At 42.3% G+C, this 26039-nt stretch overlaps 1 protein-coding gene across 1 annotated transcript in view; it reads right to left on the reverse strand.

The window, feature by feature from the left end:
- Positions 1–24275, reverse strand: part of lingo3a (leucine rich repeat and Ig domain containing 3a) — a 57282-nt gene extending 33007 nt beyond the window's left edge. The window contains exon 1 of the mRNA XM_033620689.2: positions 23838–24275. The gene's annotated coding sequence lies outside the window, so the exon portion shown is untranslated. The remainder of the gene's footprint in view (positions 1–23837) is intronic.
- Between the last annotated feature and the right edge of the window lie 1764 nt (positions 24276–26039).

A 26039-nucleotide genomic window follows, 5' to 3' on the forward strand; every position in this document is an offset into this window, starting at 1 on the left:
AAACACCCACAGCTTGTCTTGTGACAACACATACTGTACTGTACACTGTGGAGGTGACTTTGGAGGTTGTCGGGGATGTTGGCTGGCCCTGCAACTGAGAGGCCACCCACAGTTATGACACCAGAGTGACCTGAAGGTGAGCAGGAAACAGTGAAAGTGAAGAAGGTGAAAACAGAGGGTGAGATGGGCACAAACCGGCAGGAAGTAAGATTTAAAGGAACAGTCTGACATTTTGGGGAAGTATTCTTATTTGCTTTCTTTCTAAGCTGAGAAGACTGATATCGCTGTTACGTCTCAGCGTCTTAACATATTTCTTCTTTATTGTTATTTTCATACATGTAAAGGGGCTTTCAAGCTGCCACATAGCAACTCGCCACCTCCAGTCATTCAATGAGGGAAAGGCAGCAGAGGGGAAGCAGTTTCTACACAGCAGGAGGGATATGAAGTGGTTGCCACCCACACAAATGCGCACAGGTTTTGCTCTGCTGCACACAGCTCCCCATGTTGAACTTTTGGTGGTTGCCGCCTGGCTTTGGCCGATCAAAGAGAGGGTATAGCAGGAAGAAGACAAGATGGAGGAGCTGATAATGTTGGTGTCTGAAGTGAGTGAGCCAGGCCCTGAAGCCAATTTTCATAGTGGCCAAACAGTGGTACTGCAACTTCCAGGGTCTGTCATGTGATACCATAAGGCCCAAAAAGAGTTTTTGTTTGTCTGTAAATCTCTGGATATTTTTTTTAGCCTCACAACCCAAGAAGACACAAGATTTAATCAATGTTGTCCAGTAACAATTGGAACAATTGGTAATTTCAGTGATTTCCATTGTCTGGCTAAAGTCGTTGTTTTTGTTCTTCCATACTGGTTGGCGTTCTTCTTCCTTTGGCATTGAATAGCAGTCAAGAACAATTGTAGGCGTATATGCTGCCCGTCAGCTCTGGAAGAACTGCATCTCTGGTACCTACTGTACTGGAGAAAAATACGTACCATCAGGTTTTAGCCAAGGACTGGTTTTCATGACATCCCTATCTACCAGTTCCTTTAAAGCTCCCAAACATGTTATATCTTCTTTGTTTCATATATTTAAAAAATGACACAATGTTTTACTGAGGTTTATGTGCAGGACTATTTCAGTCAAACCCTGACGTGCTACTTGGCATTGCCATTACCAAAATGTGCCGAGATGGGTCATACCTGAGAAGGGCCATCTCCAGAGCCAGATCAAAGCATGCCTAACCGCCTCCAAGCAGGCTGCTGTGACGTCAAAAGGCCTTTGTCAACATCAGTAACGATACAGCGACTGATTTGGTCACAACTGTAACAACAGCCTGACGATCCACGATGGTAAGTAGCTGGCTACTAACAATCATTGCACAGTGAAGAGGCCGCTGCTTTTAAATGTCATCAACTCAAGACAAGCGTGTCATCAGTTAAAGAAACACCTTCGAGCTGGTAGCCTTAAAAGACACAAGTCCCTGCTGCACTGGGCAGCTGTGCCAAGTCAAACCGAGTCAAGCCAGTACACATGTATGGAAAAGAGCAACTGGAGTGTTGTTGTCACCTCCAGGAAGTTCCTGCACTCAGCCAAGAAATAGTCTGGCACGTACCCCTCTGTAAACATTAATTTTATTTACATAGAGCCAAATCACAACAAAAGCTATCTCATGATGCTTTTCATAGGTCTAGACCATACTCTTTAATTTACAGAGACTTAACAAATCCCCCATGAGCAAGCAGTTGGCGTTAGCGGTGAGAAAAAAACTCCCTTTTAACAGGCAGAAACCTCGAACAGAACCAGGCTTTAGGTGGGCGGCCATCTGCCTTGACCGGCTGTAAACCACAGCTTAATGTTTTACACTTATTTTTTTTACATTGTTTTTTGCTAACAGTCCTTATGCTACACTAAGCGGCTGCTACCGTCACCTTCATCTTTATCGAAAAGACACAAGAGTATCTATTCTGGAAATCTGTTGTGATAGAGATGGACGCTTTTTTAATACAGTCTTGAAACAAATGCAATAATATGATGGATCAGAGTCAGTCAAGAGTGTGAGAGGGTTCCTGTGATAAGAGACAGGCTGGCAGACACACACAGTGAGTCATAAATATACCAATAACCTATGCTACCTCCTGAGTACTTCTTAGAGCTCAGACTTACATCTTGTGTCAGTTAATATTGAAGCCAAAATGTGAAATGAGGCATTAAAGCTGAGCCGAAACTTGAAGCTGGCTTTTTCTGAGACTTTCTAACTGTAATGTGATGCTAGCTGGCATTCCTGACCTCTCCTTCGCCCCTCTCATTTCCATCTGTCTTCAGTGACTCTGAGCAGCACGGGCTCATCATCTTCACCAAAAAAGCAAGAAACGGAAGTGCCGTGTTGCTTGTGTGTGTGTCATGTCATTTCATGTAGTCCGTCTCATTAAATCCCTCCTGCATCTGAGAAGGTTCGATAGGGTCGTCAACATCCATCTGTGCTGAAAACTGATATGCGTTTCAGAAAATAAGCATACACAACATCAGTTTTCATTTGGGGAATTTCTAGTTTGCCCTGGAATCACAGGACGTTGTTAAGGATCATCTGTATCTGAATTCGAAAGGCTGCTTTAAATATTATTCCCTCCTCATTGCTCAGAACAGGCCATTAAATTTGGAACGCTCTGCTCATCATGAGCTGGAACGTTTAATCTCCTTCAAAGACAAACTTTTTTTCCCCACAATTAACACCTGGCAACAAAGCTTCAAACAACACCGGCGCCGCCATGGAAAGACACGTCTCTCCTGTCTTTCATGCTTTTCTGTAATGAATACAAACAACATAAATCAAAGTCCTGAAAATAAAATGTCACCCTGTTTCGGAAGGGAGAGTACATCACGGCTTTGCCCCAGATCTTTGTTTCCTAAAATGCCGACACACATTAAATTGGATTCCTCATTTTTGACATGAAGCAATCTTCCACCAAAACACAATTTCGGATAAAATAGGGCACATCTGTGATCAAAGATTCTGCATCAAGGTGGAAACATGAAAATCCACAAGTATCCCTGACCAGTAAGTATCCTCGTGTGACACACATGCAGCCGGTGCAGTGGCTGTCCTGGGATTACAGCATAATGACATGCTGATGAAATGTACTGGGCCATCCAGCTCCGTCTATGTTATGGTCTGTTGTCCATATTTCAGCTCAGCCTGTTTGTATGGCCTACTTCACTGTCCCACCCTTTAATCCTGTTGCCGTTGGGAGCTGCCACACTGCCCGGTCCACTTGCCGCCTCTCCTCCGCCCGGCTTTAATCTCGCTGTAGCCAAGACAGCGAGCTCTGAATCGGGCACGGCTGACAGTCGAAAAGCAGCCCTGGCTAAAATGTGACCACTGAAGTGAAATCTCTTTATTTTGTACGAATAAAAAGAGCAATAAATAATCTAATCTTGCAATACATGCTGTGCGCGTCTGCATACTCGTGTGCATTTTTCCTCCTCACCGCCTTGAGCCTAATAATGTGAGAATAGCCATGTCTGGGTTTCTGGCGTAATTATCCAAGAGTGTTAATTACAGGAAGAATTCTGAAGCAATTACAGGATCTCAAGCAACAACGCTGGCACTGAATCTGCTCTCACGGCACAGAGACACAGAAAGAGTCTCACGGCACATCACAGCGGCTAATTGTTGATTAATCTTCAAAACATCAATATCACATTCAGTGCTCTGCATTCACAGGAAATGGCTGCACGAAATCTGCGGAGATAATCATTCATTTGTTGAATCACAAATGTATTCACTGCCCCCCTTTTGCCATTATGTGCTGGTTAAATAATGATGGGGTGCCTGTTTATAGCTACGAGCTAACGTACTAGTAGTAGATCCTGTTTCTGTGCCATGCCTTCTGAGAGATTCGTTAATGCAACAATGAGCTTCTTGTTAAAGGAGGGCAAGAAGTCAAGTGTTTGAAGGGACGCGGCAGAGAGGAGCGGCGAGCATGAAGGTGCTGACCATGGGAAAAAACAAAGGAGTCAACAAAATAGGGAATAATGAGAAGAAAGAGGAGAAAGAAGAACGGGAATGCCTTCAAACATTTATTAGACACAAGAAAGCAGAGGGCTATGCAAAATAAAATTGGAAATAGGAGCAAAGGAAGAACAGAGACATTTTTTTTTAACAGAATGACAGATGAAAACAGAAAGCAGAGATGTGAGATGGTTTAGGGAAGGTGATGAGGGATTATACATCCTGACAGAGCCATGGAAGGAGGAGAGCCTTAGAAATGGATTTGTCGAAAGTGAAGCACTTCAGAGGAACATAGACTGGAACCGTGTGTGTGTGTGAGTGTGTGTGAGTGTGTTGTCGGATGGGTGGTTGACAGCCGCACTCTCTTATCTCTCTGCCGTAAATCTCAACTCGAGAGAGATTCCATCAACGACTGAGCTGCTGTCCGTGCTACAGTTCTGACTAATAGGAGCGTCTAATAGGGGACAGGCAGGCTGACAGTGAAAATCACAAATATGCACACATAAATTCTGCTAAATGCAAAAAAAAATTTTGACACACATACACGCTCTCAACTGAAGCTCTGCAGGGAGTTAAAAGTGAAGCTTGGCAAATGACACAGGTTGTCAGCTCCTGTGACGGAGGCTTAGTGAGAGAAAACAGAAGGAAGGTGGAGGAAGGAGGAGCAGGAGCAGATTGAGGATGAAGAGAGGGAGGAGAGAGTGACTCAGCTGCTATCCCTGAAGGCCTTCAGGAGGAAGAGAGGGATGAAGAGGCACCAAAGAGGAGGGGTGTTGATGCTCCCTCTGCTCTTCACAGAGAATCTCAAATTCAAGAAACCAAGACAGGGGCCTCAAATAACTCCTCGGGGGGGGAAATGTACCCCCAAAGCAAACAGCAAACGTCCACGATGAGAGCAGGGGATGAGCAATCAGTGCCCTTAAAGGGGCTCGCCATGCCACGCATATCTCACCAACTGAGTCTGAGGCCGATTACGACATCATCTGGCATGCAAAGGGGGCCTCTTTAAAGTCTCTAGGTACAGCTATGGGCAGCGAGTAATTGGGCCCTGCCTGCGCATTAAACATAGATCTGTTCTGACATCACACAGGAACTCCGCATCGGATGTACTGGGATGAAACAGCATGCTGGATAGAGTAAGAAACACACACTGCACCGCACCAAAAAAAAGAAAGAAAAAAAAAAGCCTCGTCCATACAAACAGACACAACCGCAGCTACATCCTGACGTACAAATTTTTCACAGGCTTTTCTGAAACTGTTTACACTGACACACAGACGCAGCCTTCCCCGACACCAAGACAGTCGAGAGATCCACTGAAAGTGGTTCTGATGAGACGCTTCAACGTGAGACAAAAGTGAGAGGCAGTGGGAGGCTATGAAGAAAATTCTTTGAAAGCTATGGGTGTACACTATATGGGACAGAGGGAAAGGAAGGCAGGCAGGGTTGTCTTTGAAAGAGATGAGGTGAGTTCTGACGGTGTGCTGTCATGCAGGCCGACTGTCATGCAGGCGGGACGATCAATGTTTTTCTAAGGCAAAAAAAAAAAAAAAAAGATGAATAATTCATCCTTAACCAAAGACAGGCTAGTGAAGACGAGGGGAGCATCAGCCCCGTGCAACACCGTCTCCCTGCGTGTCTGTTGGCTCCCATGATAAATTCATAACCCTGATGTCCAGGAGCAGCTTGTCCTCTTTACCTCAAAGTGTGGCAAACGGCACAGATCAGGAAGTTCCCCTGTCAAACTGAGGGAATGTGACAGGAGGGCGTTGGTAATACGTAGACGTAGATGTTTAGGTACATATGCATGCGCACATGGATATTCATAGGCACACAGATCCACAGATTATGATCTATACTGACAAGCATAACCCCATACTTCTCTGAAACAGCATGCAAGCCGCCTCCACAGATAAAAATGGAGTGAGTGCATAGAGTGTGCTATTTCACGAGCCGAGTGTAGCCTCTACAATGCCCCCACAACAGAATAGAAACTGGCCACAGCTGGGAGTCAGTTCAAAGAAAAGATCCTCAGCAGACTACCTCTGATCAAACACCTCTGACAAGCAAACTGAATCTGTTTGTTCCTCAAGACAGAAAGAGAGGAAGACGAGAGGAAGAAGGCGAGGGAGGAAGAGGAACCACAGTCTGTTAAGCACAATCTTATCACGCCCATCTGTCATGGTTGCACATGGACACATACAGCTGCAGATTTATTAGTCCAAATGATGCAGAAACAAAGCGAGGGAGAGATTTTCTTCCCGGCTTTGACATCCTTTTCAAACGGGAGGCTGGAAACAGGCTTTTGCCTTAAAATACGTTGTCCCTCTGCGGGGCTGCATGAAGAGACAGACTCACTTCAACACATGCCTGCACATTAAAATGCCTAAAGTCCTGCAATATAAACCCAACAATACACCATTAGATTTCCTTAATTAGCTTGTCATCATATCATTCAAACACTCTATTCAAACTGGACTGGTATTAATAAGGCGAGCTCTGTAATTAAAATCATCAGTGACGTCATTTTTCTTTGTCATCAGTCTCCAGACCTGCCAAGCTCAACCTTCACACAAAGAATCCAGGGTGAAAACACTTCTGTTTCTCGTCAAACTAAAAAGGTCACTTGAAAATAGCAACCCAGCTCAAATTAACATCCTCATAATTAAGTAATGTGTTACACTTTTTGTCAGCTGGCAGATGGTCTCAACACCTTCGAGCTACAAGCTCAAAAGCACTAATGAACGCGGTAAGTACAACAGGACGTTTCCGACCTCGCCGCGACCTCTACGTATACTAAGGAGGAATAAAATGTCATCCCTCTGGTGCTCAAAACCTCAAATGATGATGCAAATGATCTCTTGCATGCATTAGGCGGGTAGCAGTTAGCTTGCAGTGGTTAAGCAGCGACGTGTCAGCCTGTCAGATTGTGCTGCACAGAGGAGAGTTTGTTCCCAAGACACTTGTGTGCAACAGTAGCCTGAACATGTGCGACTAATACAAGAAGTCCGGCACATAACCTCCTGTAAAACAGCAAATTGTCCTTTTCACACTTTGGGTTTTGCACGTCTTGAACAAACAAGATACAATGTGTTAATCAGGAGCTTTAGAGGTGCTGGTAGGCAGATTTTGCCAGGCAAGCTGTTTCTCTGTGTCCAATCTTTGTGCTAAGCTAAGCTAACCAGCTGCTGGCTGTGGCTATTTTTTACCTATGCACACATGCAAGGGGTGTTGATCTTTATCGTCCAAATCCTGTTCACACGGGACTAGTGTTACCTGGGGATCTAAATGGATGTGTAACACTACTGGAGGTTGACTGTGTGTCTCCTGTGAACCTGAGATGTCTGTTATCTGTCAAGTTAAAAAGTTCCACCACAAATTACCTACCATATTTCACTAACACAGAGATCATGTGTTAAAATTAGAACTGGCATCTCAGTGATTTGGGGGGCAAGGTTTTTGTTTTCTCCATGTCTTTTTCATGGTTGAGAATGGGGAGAGTGGAAGCATATTTTAAATGTGCAGAGTTCAACTCATTCAGTCATTTTCTGTAACTGCTTACCATGTTGGGGTTGCGGGAGCCTGGAGCGTATCCCTGCTGACATTGGGCAAGAGGCGGGGTATATACCGCCAAACCATCACAGGGCTAACACATAGCGACAGACAACCATTCATGCTCACATTCACACCTACAGGCAATAAGGCCCCTTTTACACTGCCAGATTTTCGGTGAATGTTGGGCCGTTTTGCCGGCAAGCTGCGAGCGTTAATACACACAGAGCCGGATTGGCGAGTTGATCCAAGGTGCCCAATTTTCCGCCGCGTAGGGGTAAACATATTGACAGAACCTTTCTGGTTGAAAAAGAACAAGGAGCCCTTCCGCCACGGGAGGGGCTGTTGGTGACTTATGGGAGGAGCTGTTGATGACGCCACATGTGCGACCCACTGGCGGTGGATAAACAGGAAACAGCTGATAGCAGGAATGAGCAGCTAGTAGCAAGAGGGAAACGCAAACCTGACACTACAGTAAAGATGAGCAACTGGGGAGACAAGGAATTGCGCGCCCTCCTTGTCCTCGTAAACAAAGAGGCCATTAACCATCAGATGACAGGAACGGTGAAGAACAGGCCGACTTACGAGAGAATCGCTGAAGGACTGACTAGCTGCGCTTCCCTCCCACGTCACTGTTTACGTCACACGCTGAGCCACACGTTTTGTTACTTGCTCACGCCCCCCATTGCCCCGAAAAAGGCACATTCTGTATAAACAAAATTAGGTAGGCGGCATTTTGCCACACTCCCCGATTTTGTTTTTATACTGCCAATGCTGAAAAAAGACTGATTGGGCTTTCCTGCAAATTTGCACAATTCCTATCTATAAAGGGCTTATGAGTGACCAATTAACCTGACGTGTCTTTGGACTGTGGAAGGAAGCCGGAGTACCCGGAAAAAACAGAGCTAACAGGAAGAACATGCAGACTGCTGTGAGGTGACAATACTAACCACTGCACCACTGTGCTGCCAGCAGAATCCAACTATTTGCCTTTATTTTTACCTCTTGAGTTGCTCAAGTTGTTATTGACTTTCTTTTTTTTTTTTGCAAAATGAACCTGTAACCTATGATAACCTTAGCTGATAGGTGCCGTGCTTAAATAAAGACTCCATAAAATTTACAAATGTATTCTTTTTTCTCAGAAAACAACAAGTGAACAAGTGAATTTCAAAACATAATTTAGACTGCAACTTTTTTCATTTTAAATTACATATTTCTACCACAGAACAATGTCTCCAAACTGTCCCGGAAAGACAAAATTTTGGGGAAAATGCACTTCTTTTACATTTACAAATGTCTGGGTGGAGCTTTAAAAACTTGATAATTCAACACATTCTCACTCCGACCACATCAAGATATGACGTGAAAGGCACCCACCCTACTCTGACTTTCACTGTCTTAACTTTAGCTGTTGTCCCGCCATGTTTACGCCACCGGGTGCCATTAAACGATAACAGCAACCAGCCATGTATCATGCCGACATGAAAGGACGCCTGTGTCCAACGCCGGAAGTCACTGCCCCAGTGCCAGTTTTCGATGACTTTGGACTGAGACAAGGTTGGATAGTTTGTTTGCAGACACTTGTATCTGTTCAGGGATCAAATTATTTTCATATTTCATATTTTCTTTTTTTTTTTTTTTTTTTTTCTTTTTAAATTTTCATAACTGTTCAGGTAGGCTGTGAGTAATGGAAGGTTGTTTTGTGTCGATACACAAATGTCCCAACTGACCCTGCTTTTCCCTAATGGAGGCTGCACTGGCAATTATAAATGAAAGTGTGACAGCATCTTGGGCACAAATTCAGGAGGCTCATCTTGCTGTGATGAATCTGAAGGAAAATACATACTTTACTTATCCCATGTGAACGCGCTGCACAAAACACAGACAGCTTCTAAATCACATGAGGTCCCCTGGTACACTAGTCCCGTGGGAATGGGGCTTAACTCTCCTCCAGATAACAAATAAGTATATTAATAAAATTGGTGAACTACTCATTTAAATATTGAAGGTCACGGACTTGAACTGACACATGGACGGGGTTTAAACCGTAGCTCTTACTCTCCAGTTTAATGCCCCTCTTCTTCCAGAAAGCAACCAAGCGACCAAGGACACACGCAAGCTTCCGAAAGTACAAAGAGCCAGAGAGCGACACACAAAGCAACAAACAGAGAGGGCAAAATCAAGTGAAGTCAAACGGAGCGAGTGCGGCTTCACTGAGCAGTTCGCTCTCATCCCCTCAGTTCTACTGATCTCCACTTCACGAAAATGATTTGATCAACCGATTATCTGATTTATGTTCAGTGGCTGAAAAGAAGATAAAAGTTGGCTTGCGTTCCGACAGTGTGATCCACGGAGCGGAGAGATAGCGGAGCACTCGGGGTCATGGGCTGATATGAAGATGCAAAAAGGCATGAATCTTTAATCTTCATTTATACCGACAGCTCGCTGGGATATTTCAAATAGGTTCACGAGGTTCAAAGACCAATTTCTTAATGAGGAAAGTGAGGGGGCAGACGATATTTGAGAGAGCTCCATAAACAAATAAACACAGACGTCATTTTTGCGCTCACTTGTGATCATGCTAATCTTCATACATCATCATCATCCCACCTGGAAATCAATGATAAGATTGTTTATTGTAAGATGGTATGACTTGCTATAATACAGAGAGAAATATGTTTAGTGTTATGTTGAAGAGGTTGTTAAATTTGTGAGGTTACTGTGTTCCTGTATATTTTGACCCCTGCGAATATCTTTATTGGTCCTGTATGGCTACCGTACATTTAACAAGTGAACAGGAAGTGAAGCCTTTATTGTGAAATTTTCAGTCTGAGAAAATACACGAGAACGGCAGAGTGACACAATTGTTTTACCGTTAGTTTGTTGGCGTGAAGCAGTCTCCTGTCGTCATTAAGATGTGGTTATTTACAGAAGTGAATGAAGACGAAGACTAAGAACCGTGTTTTTGTTGCCTTCAATTGAGCCATTTATATATACAATGGAAGTGGATCCTCTTCCACAGAGATCGCCATGTTGCACCACCATGTTTCTACAGTAGCCCGGAATGGACAAACCAAACACTGGCTCTAGATGGGGCCGTTGATGTTTTTGCATTTTTACATTTTATGTAAAATTGTGTGTGTTTTACTGGTTTAGATCAGTCTAGATCAGGGGTGTCAAACTCATTTTAGTTAATGGCTAACAGCCCAACTTGATCTCAAGAAAAATAAGTGCAGTTTCAATAATATGTCACAGTTTTCCCACATTGAGCCTACTTCCTAGAATTTACGTGTGCATTTATCCATATAATTCTGTTTTTTTAGCAGTAGGGCTCCATCAATATTGTTTTAAGATAGACTCTATTACAGTTTATTTTGTACTCAAGCTGCTGATTGAAAATATTTGCAAGATGCTTAATATCTATTAGTATTTAGTGTTTTTTTTTTGTTTTGTTTTTTTTTTTTTTTTTTCAGAGAACTATATCGCCATCAGGGTGAATAAGCCTCTGAAACAGCATTTTACATAAAGCAGCCACTCACTGTTTAACTTACTCCTAAAATCTTGCACCTATTAACCAAGTCATCTGTTGGGACAGATTGGACCCTATGGTGAGCTGGCTCTGGCCCACGGGCCGTATGTTTGACCCCCCTGGTCTACATCTTAAGTTATCAAAGCAAAAAAGTGAGCACACATTAGCAATTGCTGCATCTCCGACATGTTGAACAGCGTCGGAAAAACACATATTTTTAACGTGAAACTGCTTCATTGCGTTTTTTTGCTGGTTCTAATCACCTGCTCTGTTTGTTTTGGAGAGGAGGAAATCTCTGTGGATAATTTGGCTCCTGGTAAAAACCTCCTGAACAATGAACACTAAAGGAATTCTAACCAGGAAAAGTCTCAGTTGGTTGCAATCTTCAATCCTCACCGCTAGTTGCCACTAAATCCCTCTAAATCTGACACACTGTTCCTTTGACTGTCGAGGACGACAGCAGGCATTTGAGGTATGATTAATTAATCATGAGCTTAATACGCTTGCACAGTGTTAAGTGCATCTGACCACAACACGAAATGCTCTCATCTGAGTCGGAGTCATTAATAGGTTCAGGACATAAGGGACATTTCATTAAAAAAAAATGCTACTTGTAATTGTAAAGCACTTCAAAATCAATTGGGAAAGGCTGGTGACAAGTGTGTGTGTGTGTGTGTGTGTGTGTGTGTGTGTGCAGCTATAGGCATCTGAATTAAATTACATTTCCTTCCAATCACAGGATGTTTTTTGTCTAAATGCGACAAGGGCGTGCAACGTTTCAGGGCTGAGATAAAGACAAATGAAACACGGTGAATGTGTGTGTGTCGTAGCGCAGACCTTGGAGTCATTCCTGCAACAAAGGCACACTGCATGTCAAGTGTTAATCTAATCTCTCTTTTTTTTTCATAATTACATAATTGAAGAGAGCTGATTAAAGAGCTATCTCGTGTGCGGGGCCCGTGGAGAGATGGTATGAAAGATGTGTGTAACTTGAGTCAACCCACAGGACATGGCTTGTTCTTCACAGTGGCTCAAAAATACAGTAAAGCCGTATCTGCCTCGCTCAGCTGCTACAAATGTAGTTCTTAACAGAGCTCGAAGGAAGCATAGCAAGTAGAATCTATCATTTGGTTTGTACAAAATAGAAACAGTATTTAGTGACTGGAAGTATTTCTACATTTAGTCTTTGATCCATGAGTGGTAATCTTTTAAAAATATGTATTTTTGATCACATATAAATGCAGGTAATGGTGTGAGTGTTTCAGGTGAAATAAATAAAAGGTTACTCTTTAAACTGTCTTAACATCTTAATAGCTCCGCGGCTCATTTAGTTGCTCATTTGAAGATGCAAAACATTTCTCAAACCTGGAGAAGGAGGCAAATAGCTCTTAGGATTTTATTGAAAGGATAAAAACAACCTTTAGTGCTTGGTGTTTATACAAAGTGCTGAAGAGAGCTAAGGTTAGATCTAATTAAACTGCACGGTATGCTGCGATGCTGTAGACACATTTGTTAAGGATCAAGTTATGTGGCTGTACAGGTGAGTTGGCAAATATAATTCTGGATGCTGGAGGGATCACATGAACTAGTAAAGCTGCATCTCATGAATTTACTGCATTATAAAAAATGCCCTTTGCTCCGGTTATCTGCCTCCTCGAGCTCGCAGGGATCAGTTAGGGTTAGATAGTCGTGACACAGCAAGAACTTTCCCCGTAGCTTAACTGAGTCCGCTGAGTCATGAACATGTTTTTGGGAATATGGTATTTTTGTGTTGTTTTGAGGACTGTTTCAGCATTAGAGAGGGCATATGTATCAACACTGAACATCAGGTAGAAATCAGACTGTATAAATAATGGACATAGCTACTGTGACATCTAGGGGTGGGGGAAAAAATTGATACAGCATAGTATCATGATATTTGTGTACCGTCACACAGTGCCAAGTATCGATATTTTATTATATAAATTATTAATATGACAATTACAAATTCAATTTTAGGTAGCCTACTAGAATAAAACAATCAATTGTTTTTTTTAGTCCACTAGATACATTTTGCTGCTGCAAAAGAATGGCTTAAGTGACATGAACCTACTGAAAACTTTATCTTATTAGATAAAACGGATGTTGATGAATTTTCTGCAAAATTTACTGCTGAAAAAAAGCTAATAAATCGCAGTATATTTTATCACAATACTCAGCATATCGCAACATATTTAAAATCGCAATAATATTGTATCGTGACTTAAGTATATCGTATCGTGGATCCTCTGTGATTCCCACCCCTACTGACATGACACACTGGTTTGTCGAAGGGCAGTTTGCAGCCTCAAGTTTAGCATTTCGGCTGTCGCCATTTTGTTTTTTTGGAGCCAGAAGTGACCATATTTGGATGAGACATCTAAGCTGTAGAGGAACAAGGGGTGGATCTGACTCTTGGACTGCAGCAACCACTAGCGACACCTCGCAGACTGCCTGTCACTAAGGCAGCCACACCTTTAAATATGTGTAATTTTGGGCCTTGGTAAAATGTAAACGGGCGAGTTTATTCACCCCATTTTTTGGTACCAGGCTGTTAACATGTTTTTGTTTTTTGGTAAATTTGGGCACTTTAACATGGAGGTCTATGGGGGTTTAGTCTGTTCTGGAGGCAGCCTCAAGTGGCCGTTCAAGGAACTGCAGTTTTTGGCACTTCCATGTACATACTTTGCAGAATCAATTATTCATTTTAGTCATTTATATTCTCCTCTATAATTTATCATTATAATGACAGATTCATTAATTATGTATTTAGAATAATGAATCAGTCTAGATATGAAAAAAAAACAAGTATTAGTGCATACTAATTCATGTTGTGTTATTTCCATATATTCAGTAAAATGCTGATTTTTGAATGTGTAGAATTAAAATATCTTTTTTACTTAATTAGTTATTATTTCATTGCCATTTGCAGCACTTTTATGGGAAACTTTGATGTTTTTTCAACCTGAACCCTATTTTCCCATGATTTTGCGCTTAAATGACTACTGGGAACTACAGTTTGTAAAGTTGGTCCAGTACTGAGCGACAGTGCTGTAGCAGGCACCCGCAACACAGGTTGCAATGTTACCACTTGGGGCATTAGCATGCAGTCGTTGCACATCCACGAAAAGTGCTTGTTTTTACCAGTGACATGCCCAGGTTTTTATAAAGTGTCTGACAACATTGTGGGAAGGATCCCTTAAGAGCAATGAAGATTTTTTTCCTTCACCTTCAGCTTGACCTTTGACTTTGTCCAACAACTCACCTCTTGCGAGACTGCCTCCTTGAGGCAGACTTTATTAAACACAATAGCAAACAGACTGGACAAAACAGAAGGTAAAGAAAAAGGTTTTATTTCTCTGTAGGGTCCCTTCCACTATACTGTCAGACACTTATAACTATCCAGGCCTGTCAGAGGCAAAAGCAAGCACTTTTAATGGACGAACACTGACGGTGCATAATTGCCCCCATGGGTTAAATTGCAGCCTGTTTTGCAGCTGCAGCGCTCTCACAAGACCAATTTCAACAACTGATGTCTCCATTAGTCATCTGAGAAGACAGGGTCCGGGTTGAAAAATACTTTTCCTTTAAGTTTTACTGTAATTTATATGAAACATTTCAGCTGCTAATTCACGTCCCCTTGTCTCAAAGTAATTTCAGTTCCTGTCTTCCATTGTTTTACGAGGGGCCAGTGGCTGATCATCATATAGGTGACATATACGCCTTTTCTACTAAAATTAGTGCATGTATGCAGGTGTTTTTAAACATGGGAAAACCCACTAAAACTAGGCAATAGACTCCTTCGCCATTGTCAGTAGACTCGAGCTGTGTACATGGCTCTGAAGCAGATGAGAATACCTTTCTGTGTATTTTAAAATTTTTATTTGGTGCGTCACCTTTAACGTCCTGTGGAAACTTTACGGTGGTTACTTCGTTTCTATATATCTCTTACTTACTCAGTCTCTCTTTCAAACTTGGTGCTGACTAATTTGGAACGATGTTTGAGCTCTGGTTGGACGGAGATGGACGATATTTTGGGGCACGTCATTGCGTCTCGCCGGTAAAGGTTTTCATCAATGCCGATCCTAGCCTGAGTCGATAAATACCTGTGTCTACTGCGGAGTCATTTGACCTGGGTGTGAGTGGTGATTGTAACCTTTCCCATTGCATAAAAAGCCAGATGTTAGCCGGTGTTAGTGGGTATTTGGGCAGTGGGAAAACACAGTTACAGTTGTGAGTGTAACAATAGCAGAGTATGTGCAACAGTGGAGTCATGTGTCTGATGTGACCCCCCACAGAGAGATAAGTGGGGTATTTCACTGTTTTGCCGTGTTGGTGTTGATTGAAGGAGATTATTCATGATAAGACTGTAGCCCGCTTCAGTCTAAACCAGTCAATCGTCTTCTTGTATCAGCGCTAATGATGCAAACGCAGTATGTAATCCTCAGACTGGTAAGGATGCCACCTTCCTGATGAGGGCACAGGCAGGAGCCTTGAACTCCATTTTCCCCAGCGCTCTCACTCATGATGGTCGATCTATACTGAAGAATATTGTTTTATGGCTGGACGGCTGCAGCACTTTAAGCTGCCAGCAGCGATAGAAATACATAAAATGAAATGAGGCGGAGAGAGCGACAAGTATATAAACTCCCCAAATGCCCAGCACTTCATCTCATAACACAGCTCAGTTTTTTTCTTGTTACATGATTTCAAATATCCACTCGTTCACACCAAAGGCTCTAATTGTTGATCTTTGAGGACGCTTAGGAGTAAATGCACATTAACAGGACCGTTGCTCTACATTTCCAGAGGAGCACTGGGCAAACAAAATGACTTGATGCAAGAAGAAAAAGCTATAGCGTATTCTCCGGACTGCTTTTAGATGTGTAAGCACTGCCTACCTCTACTCATGAGACTCCTTGGTTTGCCTTTTAGTACTTATGTAATCCTACGGTCATCTCATCACACATTCTTTCATCCAGAGACCTCAGAAAACATAAAATATGCAGCATCCAGAGAGCAAAAACTCCTCTTTCTCACCCCTCCACTTCCTCTCTGTATCTCCCGTGCCGCGGCTCTTGCCCTCCTGAGACGGCCCATGAAAGCCACACAGGACATATCATCGGCTTAAATGAACCGGTTTGGTTTAGAGAAGACTTCTGTGAAACATCTAGAAAGAGTGAACTGCAGAAAGCCCCTCAGAGGTAGATAAGAAAAGTGTAAGACAGCCATCCTGGGTGAATGGTCAGAGCTCGGATAAATGTGCTGGATGATACTGTAGCACTATAGCTGTGTGTGCACTCTGCCATATAATCTATAAATAGGTCCTGCAACTGGAAATGTATGTACGCTAATATACTTCTGAATTACAGAGAAATATATTTTCTGAGAGGGCGCTGGCATAAATTGCATCATCTTCAAAAAGCAAAACCACATTCGGGGAAGATAAATGGACACCTCAACATCAGAGCACTTTTATTAGGCTGCTGTATCGTACTGGGTTGACGTATTGCTTTGGCTTTGATCCTGATGGTTTCAAAAAACATAACAAAGCTCTGTAGTTACTAGAGGCTCCATTAGAGTCATTTAAATAAATGGCACTACAATGACAAACTGCAGTGTGCAGTTCATTACTGTGCTGCCGTACTAATTTGTCTCGAGCCTCAGCCTATTTTCCACAGGTCAACAGTGTAATTTGGAATAAAAACTCTGATATCAGGCCCTGCTTAATTTCCGGAAATACATACTATAGTCTAATTTCACTGTCGTACTGAATGTCTTTTACAGACTCGGGCCCATTTTAATGTCACGCTGATGATCGTTCTCTGAGGCAGTGATTGCCAACGAGGGATACTTGTACCGCAGGGTCTTCTTATGCAGTTGCCAGGGGTAACGTGGTAGGACTGCGGAGTAGCTTAACTAATTTAATGTAATAGAAATTATGATGTGATTTAAAAAATCAAAATCATCACAAATACTTTATCAATCCCCGAGGGAGAAATTGTGATTCATTACAGTCGCTCCAGTATAAAGAAAAGAGAATTATAATAAGTAAGAATAGTAAGTATGGAATAGTGGTTGTAAATTTAAGTAATAAAATAAAATAGAAATAAAAATGTGCATTATGCTATAATGTTTAGCACAAGCACTTAAGATATTAGGAATAACATATATATCTTCAATGTGCTGAGTCTGAAAGTGTGTAAAAATATAGAAATATGTGCATTCTGCTACATTCACTGTAAAAATTGCATTATGCTATAATGGTTACTATAATATTTACATCAATAGAACAAAAATAAGAATACAAATAAACATGACACATATGTACAGTTATGTGCATTGTATGTTGAATAAATATATACATTCAAGAGGTGTTGGTGTGAATAAAGTCGTGTACCTAAGAATACTGTACATTTGAATAACTACATGGTAAAAAAACCCATTACCTTATGTCACTATTGCACAGTAGAAACATGATAGATAATTATGAATTATAAATGCAGATATTCTGCTTCCATTTTAAGAACTGGACACAACATACTGGAATTCAGAGTACTAGTTATTAGTTGAGCAGAGAAACAGTTTCCTAAAAGTAATGGATAAACGATTGAAATATTAGTAATATGAATGTAATCTTAAACGTATAATGTGCAGGATGAGGCCAAAATTTTAGTTGAAAACATTCAAAATATGAATTAACATTATAAACAGAATGTGAAGAAGTAACAGTTTTGACGTGATATCAAAGACCACAATGAGATATCTACTGAAATTAGCATGCTAACCAGCTAGCCCCGTCCTGTCTTATAAATACAAATAAAATAGTGAGTCACTGTAGCGTCCAGTCTGCCCTCAAGTCCAACGTGAGAGGACGAAGAAGTAAAGCTACAGCCCCCAGTCAGTGAATACTGTGGATGTATAAAGATAACTGGACACAGCATTGGAAGCAGGGCCCTGTTCATTCCTATGAAAGTTGTTCAGTGATGCACAAAGCCAAAAAAGCTTGAATTCCATGGTCTGAAATGAGCCCGATCTTCTGCTTTACCATGGAGGGGGCTCACTGGAGACTTCCGCCAGCCAAGCAGCTTAATTCTGGTTTAGTGCTCTGCTAACTTGAATGAGGATGAAATGATTTTATCGTGCAGCTCTTTAAAACTTTTGTAATGTTATCAGATTGAATGGATCAAAAACCCGATGGTGGAATAAGTAATTTCGCGGGGGCTGTGACATTAAAAAAAAAAAAAAAAAAAGTATCCTCTGATTTAAAGACGTCTCATTCACAATGTAAGTCAATGGGGAAAAGTCTTTCTAGGCCCCACGGCATCACATGACGGACCCAGACATTATAGTTTCACATTTGGCCACAAAGTAAAATTGGCTACAAAGCCTGGCGCTGTTTCTGGGGGCCCGGTGAAAACACAACGCTCAGTGGTAAAAAGGAGAAGTGATATATGCTAAAAAGAGTCAACACTGGCGTGGCTTTATACAGCTGAAGACAGCTCCTGGTGAGCTCACAACACTTCTTTCAGACAGGTAAGTAACATGTCGTGTCAGCTATTTAGCAAAACATATCTTAAGTGCAACTAATGACCACACATATAGTACCGCAAAACATTACAAAGGGCGCCAATATATGGTTTCGATGTGGCTGTTTTTTTGCTGCTATAATCTTGCTAACACTGGGGAATACAAACTACACTATATATCATGATCTACAGGCCGATGCCACACGTGAAGATTATAAGACAGTGGTGTGATATGATTGGCTCTCAGAAATTCAGCAGTTTGGGTCAAAGTTTGCAACCCAGTTTCACTCTGATGTCATCAAAATCCGGCAGTTGGGTATTGACTTCTGGCTTCAGACAACCATGAAAAAAAAATCGTCCTTCCACATCGGCATGATATGCAGCTGGTCGCCATTACTGTTTCACCGCACCTGGCGGCGACAGGGGAAAACGCGGCAGGACAACAAAGAGTTAAAGCAGTGAAAGCCCAACAACGGGTCCAACAACCACAGACTTTCACCCAGGAAGCTGGTGTTCACTTCCCATAAGATTACAAAGCAAAACCCTGTTCTTTTTTTCCTACATCCAACCACATGCGTGTGTTGGCGAAATGTAACCATCAGTGTTTGTATTTGAAGGATAACCACGTCAATTCCCAGTGTTGTGTGTTTATTCTGAAAGAGACAAACGGTAAATTTTCTGCCAAAATTGAAGTGTATTTTGTAAACAGTCAATGCACGTAACAGGCAGAACTTGACATGGCGTCTCAGCACATCAACAACCAACACACCCACACCCACGCATCCTGACGTGGAAAGTCTACGACCAAACGTTGTTATGTGATGAGGCCGGAGTGAAAATTTTGCATATTTTTGCCATGCTGTAAGTTAGCGGGCATCTTTTTTTTTTTTTTTTTTTTTTTTTAAATAACTAATGACTGTAAATGTAGATTGTACGGACCAGAGAAATGCTGACCCGTATTTCTTTGAAGCATGTGACCAGGTATTACACACTGCACCTTTAAACCAACCTGAACACTGACAGTTTGATTATAAAAAAAAAAATACTGCAACACCCACTTTTATATCCATTTTTATGGTCCAATAAAATCCAGAACCATGAACACATTTCTGAAATAACAAATGATGTCTACAGAGATGTACGAGAGGCCTGTGTCACTTTGTCTGATAAAAAAAAAAGGCTGGAAACCACTGCTGTCATGTAACGAGGTCAGCCAGACTCTATCGTCACGATAATGTCAAATGAATCAATCATGTTTGGAAATAAAATACTTGTAAGGCCCAAATACTCTCTAAGCTCTGCATTAAGGTTTCAGCCTGATCTGAGCATCTGTAATGGCATTACAGTAGTCCGTGAGTGGGAGGACGGCCAGCATACAAAGGCCCATGATCGTTGGAGCGGGACATCTTAACCGCAGCAGCTGACATGCCAGCGTGCCTGCAGGTATCTGACAGCCGCTCACAGGGGCACACGCTCCTTTGCCTCCTCGTCACTCCGCACTGCCCTCTCCGTAAGAGCAGAGGTGCCCTCGTCTTGCTGACAGCGGATGCATCCGCGCTTTACTGCCCTCATAAATACTCCAGAGTTGAAAACAATGAGGCTGGGCATTGGCAGTGTTAAGCTGAGGTAATGTCACTATTGAGCACGGTTGACAGCTTTATGTGCCACAGAAAGCATCAAAATGAGAAGGTAAGTGTAGGAGTAGTAATGGGCAAGACTAACAGGCCTGATTCAACAATGCACTCCAAGGGCCACATAGACTTGTCAGCAGACATTTCATTACTGACACATAAATCTGTCAGATAGGGAGGCTAAGTGGCACCTCGGGTGCCATTAAGTGCTGTTGTATAATTGCATTCACTTCAATACTGCTTTTCTCCTGTTGATTTTCAGACAGGAGCAGCCACTGTGGCTCCTGACATGCAGGAGGGAGTCCATGAGACGGTGATGGTACGTCTAAGACAAGAAAGATACAAGTCCATGTTTAATCTAAATTTAAAATGAAAATTAATTGACCTGGAAATATGCTTTTCATTAATCTATTATTTTACACACTGTGTAGGCCAGCACGAACAATTTGGGATTCGGATCCTCGAGAACACTTCAACAAGACAAAAGGAGGTGCAGATCGAACAAGCCCACCTTTAATGACGACTCCTTCTTCCTCCTGAGCAACATCTATCCAAAAATCTATAGATCCAGTTCCCATGGGGAGCATACACCAACTTTTTACTGAACCGTGTCACAGGATAAAAGTCTGAGATATTTAATTGGATGGTAAACAAACCTGCTAATGCCTCCGTCGCTGCACACAAGAAGTGAGTAATACAGTGAGGATGAAGCGCTGGTGTTTTAATTACAGAGATATTACGGCAATGAAAAATTAAAAGATGTGCAACTCAGTGCGTATGTGGATTTTTGCACTGCTGTGATTGTGATTAGTAAAATATCTCTAAGAGGGCAAGTGCCATGCCTCATAAAGCTATGCGCTTAAAGTACTACCTGCAATTCATGCGTAGGTGTAGATGTCAGGGGGAAGCATGGGACACATACCCCTCGATAATTAAAACATATGCAATGACAAGACTTTACACCATAAATTGATGCAGAAAAGGCTCAAACTGTTGCATAAAAATTCATCAAAATGCAGGGAATTACATTTTTGATGCTCACAATTTTCTGGCACAGAACCCTCAACCCCCCAGTGTTGAAACAAAACCTTCACCCTTGGATTCAAGATGAAACTCAGGGTAGAAACCCTCATTAAGGGTTTAAGGCGTTGAGCCTGAAAAGTACTGTCTCTGGTTTGAATTCTGCCAGGGACCTTTGTTACATGTCACTCCCAGAAAGAAAGATGGATGTGCAATCTCAAGCTGCGTGTCTTTGTAACACATCAGGGTAAAAAACCCCATTAAGGGTACAGATAGTCCAAGGGCGAAAGGAGTTGACCATGAACTGTAATGTCCCCTGTTCAAATACTCCTAAGGACCACGCATGTCACTCCCCATTAATCACTCCCCTAATTTCCTGTCATCTCCCTGCTGCTACCTGTCTCATAATGCCCCAAAAATTACTTAAAGAAAACCCATTACAGTTGTGGCCATCATCAAATGCACAGAAGCTTTTCAGTTATGTCAAAAATAGAAAGATGGCCGTGGAATGTCAATTAAAATTTGCATTTAGTTGCATGTTTTTGTGATGTATCAGGATAAAAACCCACATTAAGGGGTGTACCGACAGGAGTTGACCATGAACTATTATGTCCCCTGTGTGAATATGGCCAGGGACCTTTGTTAGGTGTCGCTCCCCATTTATCACTCCCCTAATTTCCTGTCACCTCCCTGCTGTCAACTTTCTAATAATGCCAACAAAATTACCTAAAGAAAACCAATTACAGTTGTGGACATCAATAAAAGCATCACAAGTCTTTCAATTGTGTTCGAAACAGAAAGACAGCCGTGCAATCTCAATTATAATTTGCTTTTTTTTTGCATGTTTTTTAGTGTGTCAGGGTAAACACCCAAGTTAAGGGGTGTACCAATAGTCGAAGGGCGACAGGAGTTGACCATGAACCGAAATGTCCGCTATTCGAACACTGCTAGGGACCTTTGTTGGGTGTCACTCCCCTAACTCCCTGCCACCTGTCTAATAATGCCAACAAAGTTACCTAAAGGAAAACCCCATTACAGTTGTGGCCATCATCAGATGCCCAGCAAGTTTATTTCTATCTTTCAATTGTGTTAGAAACAGAAAGATGGCCGTGCTTTCTCAATTATAATTTGCATTTAGCTGCATGTTTTTTAATTTATCAGGGGAAAAATCCACGTCAAGAGGTGTACCGATAGTCGAAGGGCTAAAGGAGTTGACCATGAATTGTTATGTCCCCTGTTCGAATATTGCGAGGGACCATGCGCATTGCTCCCCATTTATCACTCCCCTAATTTCCTGTCACCTCTCTAATAATGGCACAAAAATTACCTAAAGAAATACCCATTACACTTGTGGCCATCATCAAATGTGCAGCAAGTTTAAGTCTATTTTCAATTGTGTTAGAAACAGAAAAACGCCTGTGCAGTCTCATGAATTATTTCTAATTTGTTGCATGTTTTTGTAACGTAAAACATCAAGGGGTATACCGAAAGTCGAAGGGGTAAAGGAACTGACCATGAACTATTATGTCCCCTTTTCAAACACTGCCAGGGACCTTTGATGGGTGTCACACCCCATTAGTTACTCCCCTAATTTCCTGTCACCCCCTGCTGTCAACTTTCTAATAATGCCAACAAAAATTCTTAAAGAAAACCCATTACAGTTGTGCTCACCACCTCTGCAGCAAGTTTGTTTCTATTTTTCAACTGTCTTAGAAGAACAAAGAAGACTTTGCAATCTAAATGATAATTTGCATTGAGTTTCATGTATTCAGGCTAATGTATGCAAGATTTGCTGATATAGTGACAAACCATGACAGACGGGGAACAAGATTAAAGCAAAACTGTATTCAGAGCGTCCTTATAAAAACAGTTTATTTCCAGAACTGCACTCAGAAGTGAACAGAGTCTGAATAAAAGCAGGAGCAGGAGCAAGAGCAGGAGCAGAGCGGGGAGAGGGCTGAGCAAACACAGGCACAGGCTTAGATGTGTCACGCCGACGACAGGCACCGAGCCTCTCACACTGAGATGACTGCAGGGATCGATCAAAGGCTGCCTTCCCCTCTCTGCCCCCCGTTTAGATCATTAAAACCTAATTGAGAACTGGTAACAAAACACACACACACACACACCATACACACCACGCTCACACAGAGTTGCTTTTGCTTGCATGGACGCAAAATCTCCAGGATGACAAAAGGAAAGCACAGGCAGCGTGAGATAATAAGAGCCCATGTCCATCTGAGTTAGAGAGCAAATCGATCAGGCGGGACTGCACCATGACAGTGTGAGAGGAGGCTGAGGGGGTAAACTAGTGTCACGATGATCACAGGGTGAATCTCATGCTCTCTGCAGGTCATTGGTCTAACTGAGTCCTGACCACTGAAATCTGGAGGAACACACAGGTGGTGGAGGCACAAAGGATTAATCCCATGTGCATTATCTCACAGCTCAGAGCTATCTTTGGTCTATAAAAGTGTCAGATAGCACATCAAGTGGACCACCAGATGAGTGTGTGTGTGTGTGTGTGTGTGTGTGTGTGTGTGTGTGAAGTTGGCTCACCCAGGACTAGAACTTGCACAGCTCTCCTTCCACATCTGCAAGCCTGGAGGTGCTCTGATCGCTGCTGGCCGTCTGCTCTGACTGTGGTTCTGTGCAGGATAATGTTGCTCCTCCAGCCTCTACAGACACTGAGCTTCCTCCTCCTCCTCTTCTTCCTCCTCCTCCTCCTCCAGCAGCAGCAGCGGCAGCAGCGGCAGCAGCAACAGCAGCTGGACTGGACTGCATTCACTCACCTTCCCTCCTGTCTGTCTCTCCTCCTCGCAGCACTGCTGTTGAATTATCTACCGCCTCCCAGATGAGGAGTCCGGCTCTGTGCTCTCTGCTCTCCTGTCCTTTGTGTGAGGAAGGCAGCAGGAGCTCCTCTCACAGCGGGCTCTCGGCTCTGTGGCTCGGAGAAGCGGTGAGGGCTGCCACCGGCAGCGGCAGGCAGCTCGGACTGGCGGTGCTCTCGTTATTGGATTGCATGTGTATGAGTGTCCTGGCATTTGTGTGTGTGGGATGTGGAGCGTGGTGTGTGTCAGCGTGTGTGTGTGTCGATCTGAAAGAGGACCCGGCTGCTGTTCATTGGGGCTCATCTGCGCTGTTGCCTCTCTCTCTCTCTCTCTCTCTCTCTCTCTCTCTCTCTCTCTCTCTCTCTCCCTGTTACTCGGGCTGTTTGGTGTTGCATTCACGTCCTGTGGGGGGAAAACGGAAGATGAGTTTTCTACTTAAAAATTCAGCTCACTTTAGCTTTCAGCTGGCGGGTGTACTCACAACACTCTGCAGGGACACACTGTATGGAAATACATGTGGGACAAAACATACTGAATAAGACATTTTAAAATAACAGTGTGAATACAGATAAATATAAAGTGTGGTAGTGTGGTTAACAAAATTATTCGTATGAAACCTCATTTCACCGTTTTTATTTTCTCCTTTTGAGAGACTCTTTTTAAAATTACAGGTGTAGACTCAAAATGTTTATATACATATTATATATACATATTATATACATACATACATATATATATATATATATATATATATATACACATATATATATACATACACACACACACATATAAATATATATAAATATTTTTTTCCCTAGCTATTTGGAATCAGTAGGACCCAATACGTATTAAAAAAACTAAACCTTGTCAACAATAATTAAGCCCCAATGTCCTCAAATGAGATAATCTCAAATCACATACTTCCCTTAGTACACTATGTAGTATACTATGTGCACTATGTACTCATTGGCGTAGTGCGCAAATTTCGACAGGGTAGTGTTGTCTCAAACCAAACACGTCTTTGTGCACTCACTGGAAATGATGACTACAAATTAGCTAGTTAGCAAACTAGCATTAGCATTCGCGTTATCGTTCACAGTACCAAATCCTTACAGACTGCTAAATTAACCCAATAAACATACTGCTGGTTTACATCCGACAACAGTATAGTGGTGCTTAGTGCAAAACACACATGTATTTATACAATGCAGCGACATTCATAGTTGCACAGTCCTCAGACGCTATTTTCAGTTTGAAAAGTGGTCTCTCCCTTTCCGCTACGTAGCCAAGATGGCAACCTATGAGGGTGAGAAGTGTCCATAGTTCCACACTCAACTTCTTGACCTTTTGAGTGCACCATCCGGGTACTCAGTGCACTGCATTTTAACATACTTCTCAGAAGTGCGTGATTTGAGACACAGCACCAGTGTCGTCAAATGAGCGCTTTCTAATTAACAGTGTCTTAGCTTGTTACTGTTGCTACAATTGGTCAAATTTGTCGCCGTATCAAACTGCAAACATCATTAATCATAAATAAACAAGTTTCAACCATAAAATGTGATCAAGTTTTGGACCTTGTCCACTTTTGTGTCAGGATCGTCTGCAGGCTGATTTGGCAGAGATGGCTGCCATCTTGTTTTTACATGGGTTACTGTACTGTGGTCTTACTACCACTAGATGGCCAAAAAAAAGGTGTCCACGAACAAGGACAACAGGTCTAAGTTAAGCAGAATGAAGTATAAGGTCAAGTAAACTCACAATGCTATGTCGTCCATATGAGGACACAGGGTCTCAGGAGGACATAATGTATGCCAGGGGTAAGTAACCTGCAGCTCCTTAACCCTTCTCCAGTGGCTCTATGTGGCTTTTACAAAAAATTATATGGAAATGAAAAAGTTATTTTTTAACATTATAATTTTCATTTTTCATT

This window comes from Epinephelus lanceolatus, chromosome 6 (genome assembly GCF_041903045.1).
Source record: "Epinephelus lanceolatus isolate andai-2023 chromosome 6, ASM4190304v1, whole genome shotgun sequence".
In the NCBI taxonomy this organism is placed as follows: Eukaryota; Metazoa; Chordata; class Actinopteri; order Perciformes; family Serranidae; genus Epinephelus; species Epinephelus lanceolatus.